General features: G+C 37.5%; 1 protein-coding gene across 2 annotated transcripts in view; it reads right to left on the reverse strand.

Moving 5' to 3' along the window:
- LOC134792172 (cytochrome b5-related protein-like) overlaps positions 1-20847 on the reverse strand; it is a 526347-nt gene that overhangs the window by 141388 nt on the left and 364112 nt on the right. The gene's annotated exons all lie outside the window — the stretch shown is intronic.

Consider the following 20847-nt stretch of genomic DNA (forward strand, 5'->3'; position numbering starts at 1 on the left):
CAGATGCCCGAAGGGCAAACCGCCCAGAAATAGGAGCCGCTCCGTCTAGCTAAGTTGTGAACTAAATGTTTTTTGAAAAGAAACAGTGCGGTGGGACCACATGATAATATTATCGCCTAAGAAATAAAAAGATTGCGAAAAAAACGACTTGGAAAGTGTAAGGTTCGAGTAATTTAAAACTAACTTTTATTACAATTTTTATAATTATTTAACATTTTTACAATTGGTAATACTGACAATATTTTTAATGAAGGTAGTTTGGGAGTTGAAAATAAAAAAATATAGAAGACGGGTAGAAGGCAGTCAGTTAGTTCGGGGCGTTCAAGAATGTAAAAGAGGTCGGGAAGAAAGAAAATAAATGTTAATTGTGGATTACCAGTACAACTGTGTTTTATTAAGGAAGATTTTAACAAGTCAGAAGCGGAAGAACCAGCGCTAACGAACGTAAGTACACCTGATACTCAAATAATGGAAAAGTGAAAGTTTAGAACAGTGCACATAGGCACAAGGAAAAAGTTGTATTTCCGACTATCATATTGTTATATTATAGTAGTATTACATATAACTACAAGTATTACGAGTACGAATGCGTATAACGTTGTTGTTTTAATTTCGTTAAGGTTTAAGAGGTAAAAGTTAAAAAAAATCATATGAAGTCGGTAAAATACAACCGTTTTGTAATGTATTGTAACGTCGAAAATGTAAATAACTATAAATAGATTTTGTTTACTTATTTAATCTTAAGGCTTATTCGGCCAACGGTACGACATATTTTGTGTTTGATGTATTCAGTTTTGAATTACAGATAATAATATTTTAGTATCTAGTTAAATGGTTGCATAAAACAGGCAGGGACATATTGTATTTAAACGTGGCTCATGCTTTTATATTTCCAAGTTCCAGAAAATGGGTGATGCGGCTGAAAATGACCGCAATGGAGGCAATCGCAGGGTATTGACTCCATTGCGGCATGAGCACAATGAGACGGTAGACAGACGCTCCCGAAGCCGGACGCATGTGAACAGGCGCAGTCGTAGTCGCGTGAGCAGGCGCAGCAGGAGTTCTAACCGCCGTCGCTTACAAGATCGGGAAAGAGAACTGGACATCGAACGCGAACGCGTACGTCGGTTGGAACGTGACCTGTTACGAGAGCGTGATGAAGACCGTAGGAGACGCAGCGAACGCACCAGCCGTCGCTCCAGCTTTGAGAGGAGCTTACGCCACAGTCGGCCTCGCAGCACTGAGCCAGCCGAGCGACGGAGTCGACATCCTAGCAGAGATAGGATCGAGCGGCGAAGCCGACGTCCTAGCACTGCAAGGAACGAGCGTCTGAGTCGCATAAGTGAGCCCAGCCGCGACCGACACACTCAGAAACCAGAGCCGTATCGACAGCGGGATCGTCACCCGAGCGGGGAGCGTCGAGAGATAAGGTCACGTAGTCCTGTATTTTCTAGTAAAGATATTGTAGGCATTATTCAGTCACTGAAGAGTGGTCAATCGTCGCATGCTGTAAACCAGAGTACACAAATGAATATTAAAGGTTTGGATTATAAAAATATCGTACCGGAGTTTGATCCTTCCGCGAAAAGCCAACGTATTGACGTTTGGCTACGGAAAGTTAACGAATGCGCCTCTGTTTACAACTGGGACGAAAAAACCACTGTTCATTTTGCGATGCAAAAACTCCGGGGCCTGGCCAAGACCTGGTATGAGAGCCAGAGCTCTATTTTGTTCACTTGGCCAGAGTGGCAAGAAAAACTTACTGCCTCATTTCCATGCGACCAGAACTATGGTCAGTCCCTGGAGGAGATGCTTAGACGACGTAGTCGATTTAACGAGCCAATCGAGGTCTACTTTTATGAAAAACTTGCTCTTTTAAATAACTGCGATATTAAAGGAAAACGGGCGGTTGAATGCCTAATTCACGGAATTGCGGATAAAACTACTAAATCTAGTGCTTTGGCGCTCAGGTGTACTGAACCGGAGGCTCTATTACAGTTTCTAATGAGCAATAAAGAAACATATTTGCCTCAATATGCACCTTTTAAAAATAAAGCTTCTAATGGTGCACCTGGTTCAGTAGATAGCAACAAAACAAATAGGCCTCCTACCAAATCCACTCCCAGCTCGAGCACTAACGGCATATATTGTTTTAACTGTAAAGAAAAGGGGCACCCTTACTTACAATGCCCGAAACCCTTGCTTAAGTGTAATCAATGTAATAAAGTAGGGCACTTAGTCGAAAATTGTTACTTGAAATAAAAATCTACAAATTCAGACACGGCGAAGACTGTAATGTGTGTTTGAAGTGAGAAGCCAAACGAGAAATATTTCAAGAATATAACTGTCAATGGCTTGCCAATGGATGCATTTGTAGATTTTGGCAGTGAGGTGACGGTATTGAAAGAATCCACTCTCCCGCTATTGAATGTTACTCACGATGGAAAATCAGCTGTATTGACAGGTTTTGGGGATGGTCTGGTAGAGGCATTAGGATCCGTCCTTTTAAAATTGTCTATCGACGGAGTAGATGCGACCGTTAAATGTAAAGTTGTAAAAGACCACCTATTGAATAGGCCTATTTTGGTTGGTCAATCGTTCACTGAACAACCGCATATTCTTGTTATTAAGGACTCGACCAGGTTACTGTTTTATAACATTGGCGTCGAAATACCTAGCCATGACCCGGACTCCGACAACGAACATTGCGTTAGGGTTAGCATAAAGGATCACAGTATTTTACACGGTATGGCTAATGTGAAGGCCGTTTCTGAGCCCAAATTTACAGGAAATATATTCTTAAGCACCAAATTCATATGAAAACCAAATCAACAGTTCGTCGTAAGTGGGGGAGTTTACCCTGTTAAAGATGGTAACTTAAATGTCGTAATTACACCTTTAACAGTCCCGTGCTTATTACAGAAAAATGCAGTGTTTTCCCGCGGAGAAAGGGTAGAATTAGTAAATCGTATAGTCGCGCATTCAACTGAGATGCTCTCACCAAATGGTAAGTCAAGTTCTAATCCTACATGCTTAATAGCTGATCCGATAGATGTTAACCAGATAAGTGTAGGCGAAACGGTGTCGGAAGCAGATAAACTGAAATTAATGGATTTGCTCGAAAAGTACAAACATTGTTTTGCATATAACCTGTCGGGTTTAGGTTCCACAGACTCTGCCGCAATGACTATCGAGTTGAATAGTTAACGCCCGGTGGTATACAGGCCCTATAGACTATCCTATCATGAAAGGGAAAAAGTCCGAGGCATGGTAGACGAGATGCTTGAGGCCGGGATAATACGTGAGAGTGTGTCTAGCTATGCGAGTCCTATTATTCTGGTTAGGAAGAAGGATGGTAAAGTGCGTCTCTGCGTTGACTATAGGATGTTAAACTCCCTTACCGTGAAGGAGAGGTATCCCATGCCCATAATAGAAGACGAAATAGCTCGTCTATCCGGTCAGGCCTGGTTTGTCACCCTAGATTTGATGTCAGGTTACTACCAAGTGCCCATTTCTGAACAGTCGAAACATCTGACTGCATTTGTCACGCCGGACGGCCAGTACGAGTTTAACCGTATGCCGTTCGTCCTGGCAAATGCACCTGCTATATTCCAGAGGATGATGAACCAGGTCCTAGGCCCGATCCGGTTTGAAAAGGCTACAGTATATATAGATGACTTGTTGGTGTATGGCAAAAGTCCTCAGGAGTGTCTCAATCGGTTAGAGGAGGTCCTGCAACTTCTAGACAAAGCTAACCTGAAATTAAATCTTTCGAAATGCAGTTTCTTGCGAAATAAGATAGAGTATTTAGGCTATGAAATTGATGCAGAGGGTATGCGACCAGGGAAGGCCAAAATACAATCAGTAGTTGACTTTCCATGCCCAGAGAACGTTCATGGTGTTCGCCAGTTCATAGGACTGGTTAGTTATTTCAGAAAGTTTATTTACGGTTTTGCTCAAATCGCATATCCTCTGACTAGACTGCTAAAGAAAGATGCAGCCTGGCAGTGGGACAAAGAACAGGAGGATGCATTTCAAATGCTTAAATCTAAATTAATTGAACGTCCCGTGCTAGCCATATATGATCCGAAAGCAGAGACTGAGCTCCATACAGACGCCAGTCGGCTGGGGGTAGGCGGCATCCTATTGCAGCGTTACCAACCGAATGATAGCTTTAGGCCAGTAGCTTATTACAGTCGGCAGACGACCCCTGAAGAGAAAATTTTTCACTCGTATGAGTTAGAGACGTTGGCGGTAATTTGTGCTTTAAAAAAGTTTCGAGTGTATCTGTTGGGCAAAGAGTTCAGGGTCGTTACCGACTGTAGTGCGCTGCGGTCTACTTTTGAAAAACGGGATCTCATACCCCGCATAGCCAGATGGTGGTTGGCTTTCCAGGAGTTTAACTGCTCCATAGAGTATCGAGCTGGAGTTAAAATGTCCCATGTGGACGCGCTGTCAAGAAATCCTATCATTGATAGTGAAACGGAAAACATTGATCCATACCCAGCGGTGATGGCCATAAGTGATGAAGACTGGTTGCTTACTCTGCAGCTAGGAGATAGTGAGTTACACAGGATTCGAGGTATTCTATGTAGCGGGCTTGATGAGAAGGGACTCGAATACATCAAAGATAACTATGTAATCAAAGATAATAGGCTCTTTAGGTGTATTGAGGGAGACAAAGATAATTTACGATGGGTTGTCCCGAAGGGCGCGAGGTGGCAGTTGTGTAGGCTAAATCACGATGAGATGGGACATATTGGTTACGAGAAAACTTTAGAAAGGATCAAGAAGACTTATTGGTTTTCAAAAATGTCCCGATTCGTTCGAAAATATGTAAATGCGTGTATTGAATGCGCTTACGCAAAACATAATCACAGCAATCGCGAAGGGCTCTTACACCCTATTGAAAAAGTGGCAAAGTCATTCCATACCCTACACATCGACCACCTCGGGCCTTTCGTTAAATCAAAGCAGGGGCACACCCATATTTTAGTTGTGGTCGATTCTTTCACTAAATTCGTTTTCATCAAATCCGTTCGCAACACAAAAACACAAAATGTGATTAAAGTTTTAGATACGATATTTGATACCTTTAGGGCACCGGATCGATTAATTAGTGACCGTGGTAGTAGCTATACATCCCATGCCTTCCGCAAGTTCTGTCAGGATAGGGGTATCAAACACGTGTTAAATGCAGTAGCGAGTCCAAGGGCGAATGGACAAGTAGAACGCTACAACCGTACCATATTGGACTCGTTAACTGCATCTAACCTCTGTCATAATGAAAAAGATTGGGATACCAAATTGGGAAAGATTCAATGGGGTTTGAATAACTCTGTTCAGAAAACGACGGGTAGGGCACCGTCGGAGATAATGTTTGGCACGGCAATGTTAAGTGAAGCTACACCGATACTTAATGAGCTAGCTGATGTAGTGCGCCATGACCTTGATGTAGATACTATAAGGGATCAAGTAAAGACTAGAATTGACTCTGAACAGGCTAAGCAAAAACAACGTTACGATAAGGGTAGACGACCTGCTCCTACTTACGATATCGGAGATCTAGTTAAAATTACTAAGACTGTTTTTCAAAATAAAGGAAATAGCTCTAAGTTACTACCTTCTTTTGAGGGGCCTTACAAAGTAGTTAAATCTTTAGGAAATGACCGGTATAAAGTTGCTCCGATTCCCGGCTTTGAGGGAATGAAGAATAGACGCAAAACCACCGTAGCCACTGATAGAATGCGGCCGCGGATACATTTACCTGCATTAGAATTAAATGAAGACGATGATGTCGCTGATGATCTTAATTGCAATGAAGACGCGAATGAAATGTCAGATTAATATATTTTATACAATTATGTACTTAGAGGTTTCTCTGTTGTTCCAGGTCAAGGGCGAGAACAGAATGGTTTGCACCTTGACGATGAAAATGCTAGAATTGATTGGTTCGCTAAATTGATATGGTCAGTGGGTAAACCTTGAGAATTGATTGGTTCAAGGAATGCTTATTAGTAAAACCTCGAGAAGTGATTGGTTCGAGGTTTCGTGTAAGTCCCTCGAGAAGTGATTGGTTCGAGGTTTAGTGTAAGTCACTCGAGAAGTGATTGGTTCGAGGTTTAGTTTAAGTCCCTCGAGAATTGATTGGTTCGAGGTTTAGTGTAAGTCCCTCGAGAAGTGATTGGTTCGAGGTTTAGTTTAAGTCCCTCGAGAATTGATTGGTTCGAGGTTTAGTTTAAGTCCCTCAAGAATTGATTGGTTCGAGGTTTATTTAAATCCCTTGAGAAGCGATTGGTTCGAGGATAAAGCTTAAGTTTCTCGAAAAAAATTGGTTCGAGGTTTAATAAATCATGTAAAAGTTAAATATGTCGAGTAGTTTGACGTAATTTTATACTAGCGTAAATATTAAACTCAAATTCAGGAGAAATTGTTATTGTTAATTTTGCGAATGAAACCCAAGAGTAGGTTTAGTATATCATATTGCAAATGTACTAATGTAGTACTTACCAAATTAATGTGATAATAAAATAAAATGGTTTTGTTATTAACTGAACTGACCGAATGTAAGGTTCCACCAGGCGCGTGTATGGGGACCATACACGACGTCAGGATGGTCGAATGTAAGGTTCGAGTAATTTAAAACTAACTTTTATTACAATTTTTATAATTATTTAACATTTTTACAATTGGTAATACTGACAATATTTTTAATGAAGGTAGTTTGGGAGTTGAAAATAAAAAAATATAGAAGACGGGTAGAAGGCAGTCAGTTAGTTCGGGGCGTTCAAGAATGTAAAAGAGGTCGGGAAGAAAGAAAATAAATGTTAATTGTGGATTACCAGTACAACTGTGTTTTATTAAGGAAGATTTTAACAAAAGTATTAATTATAAGAAAATTATAGCGTAAGAAATAAAAATGTTGCGGTTATTTGAGAATAGAGAAACAAGCGAATGACAAAAAAACGGTTTAGGTAGAAATTCGGGTGGGAAAAAATGCGAATGGAAAATTTGCTACGCGGAATTAACGATTTTGGGGAAAAGATCTATACACTCTGTAAAACCACGCAAGTAGGTAAGTATAATGGGTGAGCACGGATTGACTAGTACGTTATTATTTTGCGGATTAGTGAAGCAATATTTTCGTTTCAAGTAGGGTAGTTTAGCCGGTTTACCGGCCACCTCCGGTTCTCGGCCACTACGTAGTAAAACTGTATAACATGACAACTTTACCGTATTTATTGAAAAAATGAGGGTAGTCGGATAAATTAAGTTGACATTGACATTACCTAAATTTGTTAGCTTCATAACGTTTTGATTGGCTCGTCAGTGCACCAAAGCAATTTAGCAAGTGTGGATGTTGGACAAATTTGTAAAAAAAATTGTGATTCAATATTTTTTCAAGGTAAGTAAAAATATTGTTTTCGTGGGTTTAAGACCATTATTGATGTTAATGTGCATTGTGGATAAGTTGAATTTATGTTATTATGATTTAAATGTACGAATTTTTTTATATAAGTCAATTAAATTTGATGGTCGGGTAACTAAATGCAATTTCGCAAAGATATTTAGTTCTCGGCCGCCCGGCCGAGAACAGGATTGAGGCACGTAATTCTTAATTGATTATCTTCCCTATTAAAAGACAGCCAACAAAATAAATATTTCAAAGAATACTTATTTGTATCCAAGTAATTCATGTAGTTAGTTCTCGGCCGCATGCTTTTTAACAAATAATTGGTTAAAATCTGCTTTAAAATCTTTTATATTTGGCGGCCAAGAACAGGATTATAAAAAGGTAGTTTTCGGCCTAGCTAACTTATGACGGCCGAGAAACAAGTAAAATTTATTTTGTTTTCGGCCCTTGAAAAATAAATCATTTATACACTATTTTTATATTAACAAGATGCTTCAAAAAAAGAAGATGAGGTTTTGACTATCACAGCGACGAAGAATTTTCGTTATTTTAATGTAACGTCTTCATGATCTTCCTAGCGTTGTAACGACTCATAGGAGCCTAGTTTTTACGAAAATGACTGCCATCTGACCTTCCACCTATGTGTCTATTGGAATTAATTCGATTTCTTCACGAAATTTTCCTTCACCGAAAAGAGAATGGTAAATTACTGGTGATAAGTAGTTACCGTAGCCTATGGATGCCTGTAACTTCAAGGATGTTACCGACCCATAAAAACCTCCAGACTTAGCACGCTGCTAGTTATGCTACAAAATGTCTTATTTTAATATTTTGAGTATGTTTTGGAAAACTCTTTACGAGATGTAGGTACCATAAAAGTTCCCATTAACGTTCCTTAATGTAATACATTGTACCATTGAATATTTGTTGTTTTATTCAAAAATAATTCCTATTGATAGTGAAATAAGAGTCATTTAAAAACATAAATAACAGCGGCCGACAACTAGTTAACAAGCGGCCGAGAACCAAAAAATGTGTCCGAGAACCAGCTAAATTGCTACTTTTTCATATTTTTAATTATATAAACAAAACGTTGTAATTAATAACGGATTTTGATACAAACATGGTAAGTGTATTATATTTTTAGTCTATAAATCACAAAATGACCAAGATTGGTCGAATATATTGTTCATAAAATAAATTTGAATTCGAAATTTTGCTTAACTGGCCGACAACCGGCTAAACTACCCTACCTCAGTTCCGTAATAAGTAGACTGATAAATTCAGTGCTATAAACTCGCGCTGACGAGTATCTAAAAGAATATATTATTTTAGATACACGTCAGCGTAAGGAATTATTAAATCAATGCCAATGCTTTAATAATTCCTTTAACCATCTGGGACCCGCATGTAATTGTTTTGTTTGTAAAGTTGAAATTGAAACCTTTTATTTTTAATAATAAATAATAAAGAAAAGAGAAAGTATTTAGTAAAGCAATTAAAAAATTCGTAATTTTAGATAATATTCTACTCATTTTAAAAATTATAATACACACATGACTTGATAACGACGTTAAATTGTAAAATAAGTCTGCCTAGCCTTTTTTAGATTTCATAGTAATCAGTAGAGATGTTTTGGTAAATTCAAATAAACAATAGATGTACGAGTACGATTATAGTCTAGTAATAATATCGTACAGTAAAGGGCCATAAAGTTTGCACATCGGTATTTAGAAAGAGAATATTGGAGGCAACGAGAATGAAAGAGACAACGCTCTACGAAGCCGAAATTCCGATGTGCAAACTTTATGGCCCTTTACTGTACACTATAGTATGTCAATATTTAGGTGATAGCGTCAGTCTGGTACAGTGGTTAAATGTTCCTTATATACATATTTACTTAAATATTGATTGTTTAACGTCTCTTAAATACTCTTAATGTGCCTCTCCTCTAGCATAAAACAATTAACTAACTCAGTGAATCATATATCTCGTTTTCGTGACAGTTACTTTATTAATTTATTCAAAACTATATTCCAAAATAAAACAAGTACAAAAGGCGGACTAAACGCCTTAAAAATTCTCTTTCTGCCAAATATAGGGCAAAACAATAGTAGTTTGTGTTACAAGGGATGCTAAGACTCGTTTTATAGACGTAGAGAGAGCTCAGCGTAGTCTTCTCAAAATCATGTACTTTAAGAGGATGTGGTTCTCAACTGATAAACTATATCAAATGTGTAAGTTGCTTACTGTTAGAAAACTATATATACTAACCTCTGTTCTGAGAAAGCATAAAACCACAACTTTTGATCGCAATCTTTTGACAAGACGGAGGAAAGATATTGCCATGCACCTACCTAAAACCAACACCACTTTTGCTAATAGGCAATATAATAAACGTTCTTCGCACCTATATAATATTTTAAACAAAGCACTAGATATATACCCAAAGCTACAATACGATGTAAAAAATAAGATAATAAATTGGTTAGAAGATAAAAATTACGATCAGGTGGAAGACTTGCTAGGATATGTAGCCTAGCCAAGACATACAAGCACACACTCACACTCACACACACACACATACTCTCTCTCTCTCTCACACACACACACACACACACACACACACACACACACACACACACACACACACACACACACACACACACACACACACACACACACACACACACACACACACACACACACACACACACACACACACATAATAATAATTAAGTATATAATAATAGTATAATACTAAATAAACTGTAAATTAGATATGGAAGAGCGGTGCCTCCCAGCACAGGTTATTTTGTAAATAACTTACAGGGAGACACCAGCCATTGTTAAAAATATGTAATGGTTTTTAATGAAATAAAGAATTTTGAATTTTTGAATTTTTTTGAATTTTGAAGGGATCAAAATGATATATTTCCGTCATGTGCGTACATTGAATCCTGAATGAAGCGATCGATGGATTCTACAATAGAATTCTAAAGTAGAATCCTGAGCGTAATGAGGGATTCAAGTGTTAACGCCGAAGACGAAATATTTTTTCACCTATTCGGAAAAGGGCTTTTTCTTCCCCGCTAGGAGGGATCAAAGCGGCACTATTCCTCCCTGCTAGGGGGGATCAAAGGGGCACTTTTCTCTTCTAGGACACTGTTTTTGTTATTTTTTGCATTCTTGTTTTAGCTTGAATAATATTTTGAAACATAAAATAATTTCCTCATAGATTAAGATTTTTTTATTTTCCTCATAGTTGATGTGAAAAGCAGTATGTGTCACACGGTATCAAAATCATTTCGTCTTGGGTGTTAACACTTGAATCCCTCATTACGCTCAGGATTCAATGTACGCCCTTGACGGAAATATATCATTTTGATCCCTTGTAACACAAACTACTATGATACCGACACATACTGCTTTTCACATCAACTATGAGGAAATTGTTAAGTTCCAAAATATGTATTATTTGACTGTTGAGGCCTAGGCTCCTTTCTAGTGGTGCAGGGATGCCTAAGTGGATCTTCAATGAAGACTTATTATTTTGACTTGTGTACAAGATAGATTTGTAAAATTATATTAAATTAATACAAGTAAGAGTTTGTTGTTCAACGTATTTTGGAAGATTGCCGTTGGCTGCTGTCGGCGGACGTTATATACGCATCCGATCGTTGCCGATCTTCGAATTTCGGACGCAATCGGCCGTCCATGACGTCACATAAGATGCGTTCTGGACATTGACCAAAAAAATAGTATGCAAGAAAGAAAAAATCGTGTCCTAGAAAAGAAAATTACAACTTTGACCCCTACTAGCAGGGAAGAAAAGTGCCACTTTGATCCCTCCTAGCGGGGAAGATAAAGCCCTTTTTCGAATAGTAGGTGTGAAAAAATATTTGAAAAAACATAGCAACTATTAACTATTCTGGAAAATATTAATATTTTACAATAGGTATATACACCGGTTTGCAAGCTATAAGCGGCTCTTGAGGCACAATTGCGGCACATTTTATTTTACACACTCGATTTAATTACATAAAATTCAATCTATTATCAGCAGCAGCATGTTATCTCGCCTTTTATTATATACTAGCACCGAATATTGATAAGTACAAGTTAATATAGTTATGTAAATATTTTTCCAGAAGCAAATTCAGAGTAGGTACATTTTTTGCACTAATAAAATTCACAATCAGACTCCAATATTTAAGTCATAATTAGTTACTAATTATTTAGCCGCAAGTTCACATTAAGTAAACAACATTAATACGATTGAACATCGTATAGTGCCACACCTCATAGCGCATGCCATTTTACACAAACACTGGCGGCTCTTAAGATCATCTCCAAATCTCATTTTGCAACCCAGGGAAGGATAAGCCCCTATACGAGAATCGGATTTCTTGCAGAATTGGCCTGTTCCTTCTCCTTTGTTGCATCAAAAGGTGAGTATGAGTAATCTTTGATATATATAGTCCTTCTCATCGGTTTCGATGACGGTGACCTCAGCAATTACGGATTACGACTATTAAGTATGGGCCCGAATGTGGCGGGCCAGGCCGAACTTGGTCTTAAAGACTTTTTTGCAGGCGTTACAAGAGTTGGCCAGACGCGTTGAAAGTATACGTGTAAGAGGACTTCGGTCTCTCTTTACGTTGTTAGTTGTTGTTTGATATTACTAATATTGCAGTCGTATGGGTTTAATGTTTAAGGGTTCTTAAGGTGGCGTTCGAACATCAACTCCTTGATGTAATGAATGGCGGAATGAACATCATAATCACGGCAGTAATGTGGCGGCAAACGTCACTCATTTTATTACGGAAATCGACAGGTAAAGTGGCGGTAACAACGACGCCGCAACAGTAAAGCGGCTGCAGTTGGCATCCGAACGTTAACTTTATGTTAACTATTATCTACATAATAATATCAAGAATAGGTACTTTTAATTTTTTTTTCTCGGATAGTAATCTTCAAAATAATACATAATCTATTATTATATGCTCCATGGAAGCAAATTCGTTTTATTGGCACAATGAGCTTAATTTAGCTATGTGGGTTTTCAAAAATAAATAAATATTGGATAACTTTACACAAATCGACCTAGCCCCAACATTAAGGCTTGTGGCTCAATATCAATACACAGAAACCGCGTCCATAACTTAAGGACAAATACTTGTGATAAACAGACAAATAAATGCCCTTACCGGGATTCCAACCTGGGATTTCCAGCTTCATAGGAAAAACTTTAAAGGCTCCGTCACACAGGCGCGTTTTGCGGGCGGCGCGTGAGCGGGGCGCGCCGCTTTTAAATATAAAACGCTCACGCTGCGCTCACGCCCCGCCCGGAAAACGCGCCTGTGTGACGGAACCTTAACTACCGACTAGGCTGGAAGGCCGTTCGTACTTTTTCGTTTTGAAGGTAAAGAGAGAGAGAGAGGAGGTATATTTGGGTAAAACTTCTCCTTATACAATACAATACAATACAAATACTCTTTATTGCACACCTCATTACAGAAAACAATACAAATAATACAGGAAGAAGAGGTTAAACAACAGGCGGTCTTATCGCTAAAAAGCGATCTCTTCCAGACAACCTTTAGGTAGTGGAAATTAATAAATTTATGTCATGTCAGTAGGTGTTTCAAATTCAATATAAGAATTATTCTCCGTATTTTAATAATTTAACAATTGCTATCCCCCCATTTTTTATCTTCTATCCACTGGCGTGCGTAATTCGTTGCCTTTGTACGAGTAACGAAAGAACGTCGAGAAATTTAATGTTACATGTTACAACGCCAAGCTTTCTCGCTTGAGCGGATGGTACTCAAAAGGAATCTCAATTTAATAACAACATGACTTAGAAATAAATCGCTCGGTAAATAGAAAACGTTTTCCTCGTAACACGTTCATAAAACCAAAAAAAAAATTACATAAAGTATATACCTATTTATTATATATTTCGATGAACGATATTTTTAGCTTAGTCAGTTGTGACTTGTGCCGAACCTACAGGGGAACTTTGCTTCAATTCCAGTAATGTTATGGTGTTTTTCTATGTACCTACCTAACTATGCTTAATTATCGTCGCCTGCGGCGCCTGTAGAGCTGTGTTTAGTTTGGAACTAGGTGGATCGCCATAATGTTTAAGGTTACTAGTATAAGTAACGAAACTGGGTCCTGTAACACAGGGTTTCCTAGATCAGGACACAGGGACGTGATTTACCGTATGTCTATTTTTATACAATAAACTTTTTTGTTTTTTTTTTTTTTCATTTGTTTATATTGGGTTTAATTGGGGTTTCGATGCTCCAAAGGCGAAATGGATCTCATATAGAAACGTTCTTACTTCGTTTGCCTCTAGACTAAAAGACGAATGCAAGTATTGTACAGTTGTAATTAATTAAAATAATGTAGTTGGCGGTCCCTTCAGATTCAACAAAACTTTCAAGTCAACACTATAAAAAAACCGTTTATGCAGCATAGGATAGCTGTTAAGTTCTCAAATATAATTTATTCTTAAGATGCCGTCATGTATTTGCATTTGAAATGTTGAATATGCCTAAAGAATATACTCTAGTATGCTTGTCGAATGTCGATGGCAAGCGTAATTGACAATAATGTCTTTGCTTGTCTCATATACTATAGTTGATGGTGCTCAGAGCATAAAAAGGTCAACCACGGCGTTGCATGAACAAGAGATTTCCTTTGGCAGGATTGGTCCTTAGGACCCAAGGATGGATTTAAGAAGTGGAGCCACCCAGATTTTTGATGCAGGTGGGGGGGGGGGGGGGGGGGGTTTAAGCATCTGCGACGTCTGAGGTTATAATTCTTTAAGTTTAGGTTCTAAGTCAAGGTTAGTATCATTTTCGACTAAATCAAAGATGTAGACATAGATTTCATCCAAATCGGTTCAGCGTTTATTGATTTCCCATACAATCCTACACCTTACCTTTCATTTTTAAGGGATTATTTTTGGAATAAAAACTATCCTATGTTCTTCCCCGGGACTTAAACTATCTCTATACCAAATCTTATCTAAATCGGTTCAGCGGTTATTGAATCCCCATACAAATTTCCACCTCCCTTTTTACACCCTTTAGGGATTATTTTTGAGATTAAAAGTATCCTATGTTCTTCCCTGGGACTCATACCATCTCTATACCAAATTTCAACTAAATTGGTTCAGCAGTTTGAGCGTGAAGAGGAATAAAAAAAAATGTATTTTTTTCATATTTTATGTGTTTTTACTTCGGAATGGTGCCGGAATGATATCATAAATGAATTTGGCATCCCCGATTTATACAAAAACGATACCAAACTTGGCCTAGTAACTATAATGATATAGATATCAAGATAAAGTTGAGAGCCCCGCCCCTAAAAATTTACATCAAAAATCTCGGTGGCTCCACTTCTTAAATCCATCCTTGGGTCCTAAGGAGCAATCCTGCCAAAGGAAATCTTTTGTTCATGCAACGCCGTCGTATAGGGCCTCCACCCTCGACTACTACGCCTAAGCACATTGTAGGGACTCTTGAATACGCCCCGCACGAGTACAATTGGTGTCAGAGAAATATACTAAGTACCTACGTACTAAGTTCCCATGATAAAATAAATGTATATAGCCTGTCAACCCCTTTTCACGTATTTATGTAAGCTTTCTATGTTTAAATTCCTTTATTGTAGTAAGTACCTATCCGATTACTCAGTAGTAAGTATTACCATTAATTATATGTCACCAATAGTAACGTAAGTACCTACTTATTTGTTTTCAAATTCGTAAATGGACAACTTACCATAATATTACAGACCAAAAGCGCAGGGCGTATACGTATTAACACGGAAATCATTTTAGTAGCGCGGCTCCGAGCCCTTTCAAATTTCAAAAGGTCCTATTCGCCCTATCAAATTTCAAAATATTTGAAACAACTAAAATATCGTGGCTTCAAAGTTGCAAATACATTTATTTATAAAGTGTGTGTTCCGATACAGATTTTAATTCGACCCGCAGTCGATACCATCCCAATTACGTAGGCAATAAATTTGCAAGCGGAAGATAAGCCCCACATGTGCTGGCAGACTAAATCGCCTTTTCATAAATAATGAGCAATATACAGTAACATGAACTAATTTAAAGTTTGATGCGAAATCATACACCTAGTCATATAATATCATACACAGTAATACACCTAGTAACAACTTGCAGACTAAAATATAACAAGTATACCTATACAAACATAGTATAACAAGTATACAAAGTCAGTTTCGCAAATTATTATGAATTGCAGATCACTTTATCTTCTTTGTTATTATTATAATTCTCTCGCAAAAAGTAATGCTTTAGTTCGATAATCTTTCCCCAAAATGAATACTAGACTAAAACCAATAAATACTCAAAAAACCATATTCTGGAGCACAGCGAAGTGACTGTGCGGAAGTAGCTACCTTTGTCAAAACAGCGCTCTTCGTTTTATTTGATATACCTACTCGTTCAAACTGTCTAAAAACTAAAGGACGCATAAAATGTACTGTATTGTTAACACAATACAGTAAGCTTCTTCGTATCTAAAGGAGGGTGATATAACTATCACCCTCCTTTAGATACGAAGAAGCTTACTATCTTACTGTAATTACGTTCCCTCAACGCATACACGCAAGCGTAGAGGTCGGTCTCCGACCAGATGCACCTAAATATAAGTTGTAGGACTCAACATCCTCTAAGTTTTGCTCTGTTGTAAGAGACGCGATGTACAGAAGCCGACTGATAATGCCTCTTTGGTGTGTGAAGACAAGTTTTTCACAAGTAACCTAACACCCTCAGTAAATTACAGTTTGTAAGTACATTTTTATTAAGTACCCCATTAGGTACCTAATACAGTAGTTCCCTTATTTTGAACGTTTGCAGACTGAAGTTATCTTCAGATCTTGGCAATTCATTCTCCACAAATTGGCTATTCATCCTCACATAAGCGTGAGTTATTGAGGTGCTGCGGCCTTCTAGATAAACATCTTAAGCCGTAACGCGGTATTAAACTCATAACAAAAATTTAATTTTCTTCCCCTCAAACCATTATGTTAATAGTGGCGTTTACATTTTTAAATTAACTTTCAGATTTATTATACCTTATTTTATAGTAAGCCGGTCGGTATAATAATCCAACAAATACACTGGATTAAATACCAATATGTAATTACTGGTATTAATATTATGCTTTCCGATGTGTATTCGTCAAGAGGTATAAATAAATAAGTTGAGTGCTTACAACAACAACAACGAGAGGCTTTATTTATTAATTGAAATTATTATATTGACCAAAGTTGCCAGAGTGGACCCCAAGCTATCATGAGTCATGACAAATAGCCGGGACAATGCTAGGAAGATGATGATTTATCAAAATATATTTCATTCGTAAGTTCCAAGAAACTTTTTGAGATGATCCAGGGTTGAAACACGTGACCTCCTGATTGAAAGTCACAGTCTTACGGCAAAGTGTTGTTATTATTTTATCATTTTCGCATCAAAGGCTATATGACAAAATATAATATCGGCTTGTTTGATGCATTTACCCATGCCATCTCCAGTTGTCAAGTACATACATACTAACATCACTAAGTTAAGCGACAGACAAACATAATGGACATGGTGAAACTATTGAGTCTTCTAATTTTAGCAGGCACGATAGTTCTAATGATGATTTTAGGTATTGTTCAGGTTGTACATATTATGTATGTATAGCTCATAACCTTTTTGCATTTTCATATAATTTCCATATTCATAGACTAAAATACAGCGAGTGCAAGTGAAGCTCGGACGATAGAACAAAAGCCTTTGGTTTATTGTTACGAATACAATACACCGTTGATGTCAAACCGTTCACAGGAAAAAAGCTTGCGTAGGTGTGATGGTTATACCTAGTACGAAGTGCCATGATATTGCAAAATATTTCAGCAAATATTTTTGCTATACATCGAGTATATTGGAATAGTTGTTAAACTTGTAAACTAGTACAAAATATTTAATATCCTGGGCGGTAATACTTGATTTATTTTAGCATGCAAGATATGAAACTTATTTGTGTTATCTCACTTATTACCTACTCTTATTAGTAGCTTAAAGCAAAGATTATATAGAACCGATATTGATGGTTTAGTTATTAAGTTATAAATATTACCGAAACACATCATCATCACCATCATAAGAGTCTCGTCAAGAACACATCTCCACTCCACGACTAACTAGTGCCTGGTAGGGCGCTGCCCTCATTCAGCTGTCCCTAAGACCTTCAATACTTGACCAAATGTAGGTGTTTTCCCACATTGCGATTTCAGCACATTGTCGCCACTCAAGAACCAATTACTCTGCCACAGCGTGCAGCGGCTTTCGACTCTACGAAAATTGTAAATTCATGTGTCTAAACACGTACTTAGGTTCTACTGGTAGAAGTTATGCAGCCAGTTTAAATAATTACTCTCAGTAGTAGGATTAGATTTCTATGGGTTAAAATTTATTGTTATTATTTTGCCAAGTCTTAATCAATTCATAAATCGTTTCAACTTCAATCTTTCGTTATTTGTGTACGTGTATGTATGTTTAGTTAGTCATTGAAGAATTTAGGTCGACTCCTCCCTCCAGTATACTAGCTAGATCTTCTTAGGCGTTGAGTGCTTGGCATCCACCCGAGATGCGTTTGATCTTAAATCAATACTCGCATGTGCCAGATAGCTCGTACGAGATAAGAACACTCGACGTCTCCGTGGAGACACAGCATCCACTTACCAATAAAATCGGTTCACTAGCTGCTTTATTATGTTCTTAAAACAACAGGATCGGTATTCAGTAGAAGTCAACCCTGTGCATTCAGACTAATAATACACCTAGGTAAACATAGTAAACAAAAAAAATAATTTAATTCACTTTACGTCAATATCAAATTTGAAAGCTGTTTAAGTGCATCTTTGCTCAAAGTTTAAATAAAGCATTTGGTGACCAACTCCAGGTAAATTCACTAATAAATAGTAATCTTGATCAACCACCGGTGGATTAAGTACCGTAAAACGGGGTGAGTTGGCTCGACATCGAAGTTCAAACCTGGATAAAAGTTTATTTTTATATGTGGCACATTGATTTATATACAAAAAAAGTGTTCCGGAGGTATGAATTTTAGTTTGAAAATGATAGTTTGTTGCTTCATTGCATAGTTTCAATGAAAAATTCATAATAGTAGGCAAAGCCAGCTCACCCCGTAGTTGGGGTTATAAGGCCTAGCAATGGGGTGAGATGGAAAAATTGCTAGGGTTGACACTTTCGGATCAAGACAATAGCGCGACTTGTCAAGAGAATTTTTTATTAATGTAGCAAAATTATGTTATATTTATGCTCCTACTTAAACCGGTTTAATGTTTTCTGTAAGTAGTGACCCTTATTTTTATGACGTACTTATAAATATTTTTTTAGATCAATTTATAAAAATATATTTTGATCTATATGGAATTAGTAAGGTGAATCCCATCAAAAACATTAATATGAAATTAATGACCTGCATGACACACTATGACACGTCGACAGACAGAAACGTCTATCGCCGTAGTGTCACAATTTTGTGTGCAAACACATGACTAGCATGACACTGCGTTGTCAGAAGGGACGTCTTTCGACGTAGTGTCGTATTTAGGTATGCAAATGCATGATCAGCACAGCACATTGCACATTGACATTTAATCATGGTCAAATATCGACTACCGTAGGTAGGCTCAAAGGGCGTAAGGGACAAAATGGCGAAAATGAGTTATGGATGAGTTAAGAACTCATAATTCAGTGGATTAATACCTATGATAGCACTTTCCATACATTTAACAACCGTTTTGTTTGCCAGGAGCTGTCAAATTATAAAACACACATACTAGCATAAAAAGCTCATAAATATAAGAATACGAGTAAACCACAAATTGGCATAATTTTTTACCAAGGAACGAATGAGTTATGATATTTTTTTTTCAAATCCTAAACTATTTAATTCCTCCGCTACTTCAATATTTTTTTAAATAATATTTACCATTTTATCATAATGTAAGACACTTTTAACTACTTATGTAAATCGACCACCCTGAACTACGAACACCAACTCCCCCCTCTATCAAACCGGTACACCCCGTTCGTAACACCAACTCTCCCCATTCATGACCCAACTGTCCCCGTTGTCGAACCAACTCACCCCTCAGTACAAACCTGCTCTCCCCATAAAAATCCTAATAATATGTTAAAACCATTATAAATAAAGAAAATATAACTTAAGTTTTTCTGTTTCCAATAAGCCATGTAAGTATATAAACGATATCCGAAAGGTGGATGAACACTTACTTTGGCAAACATCACATAAAAACAAAGTTAAATTCAACTAAAAATCCGCCGATTTCGAGCATCAACTTTGACAGTGAATTTGTGTTTCAAAATTGTATGATTTGGCTAAGCTGCCAAATCATGTTGCGAAAAGAAGAAAAAAATATGTCTAAAAATATAATCGAATTACTTTGAGAGCAACCTAAGCCCAAAAATTAAAGTATCTACTCAAAAATGAAATTCTGGATTCGCAATCCAACTCCCCCCGCGAAACCTACTCACCCCGTTTTACGGTATGCTTTTTATCTTATTATCTTCCCTAGCACTGATGTTTATTAGAGAATCGGAGCAGTGTGAGCGGATTATTTAACGGATTCCAATGGTTTGTAAAATAATGCCAATGCAAGGATGGATGCAAAAGCATCAACAGAAATATCGCAAATATAAAACTTAAATTTAATGCAATGGTCTACAATGAACGATATTGTCTTATGATACGAATTACGCCTACTTAGGTTGAGAGACGAATTGCGAAGCTTGGTGCTAGATAAACGGCCTGTTTTTGAAGTGAAAACTTCTTTAGCGGCGCTGTGCACTTTTTGAGGTGGGGAAAAAATGATAAACTCGAGACAGCATAAGGCGTAACGCGTAAGGCGTCTCTCCTCTCTTTCTACCGCACGGCGAAAATATATGCCTGAGCCTGCTGTTTCATGTAGGCGGCGCAGGGCGCTTGCGTGACTTATGTTATGTGTGACGGACAAACTCATTGTTTTTTGATTTAAATGCCATCTAGTGAGTTTCCCTCAAACTGGTATTAATATAACGGTAGTCACGGTAGTAATATAATGGTGTTAACCTCAATTATACAGTTATACATAGTGCTGCAGACCTTTTGCACTATATGGCCCTGTTATTAATATTTTGAGTTACAATGTCGTTGAGTTTTCACTTCTGCCGGCACTCCCGGAGTGAAACCCGTTGTTTTTTTTTGGTTAGATCAAGCTGCATGCATTGATGCAGAAAATGTACATCTTTATACAAGCAGTAAGTATCCATTCATATGAGAATCATATCAAATTATACATCAGTAACA

The sequence above is a fragment of the Cydia splendana genome, chromosome 7 (assembly GCF_910591565.1).
Source record: "Cydia splendana chromosome 7, ilCydSple1.2, whole genome shotgun sequence".
Classification (NCBI taxonomy): domain Eukaryota; kingdom Metazoa; phylum Arthropoda; class Insecta; order Lepidoptera; family Tortricidae; genus Cydia; species Cydia splendana.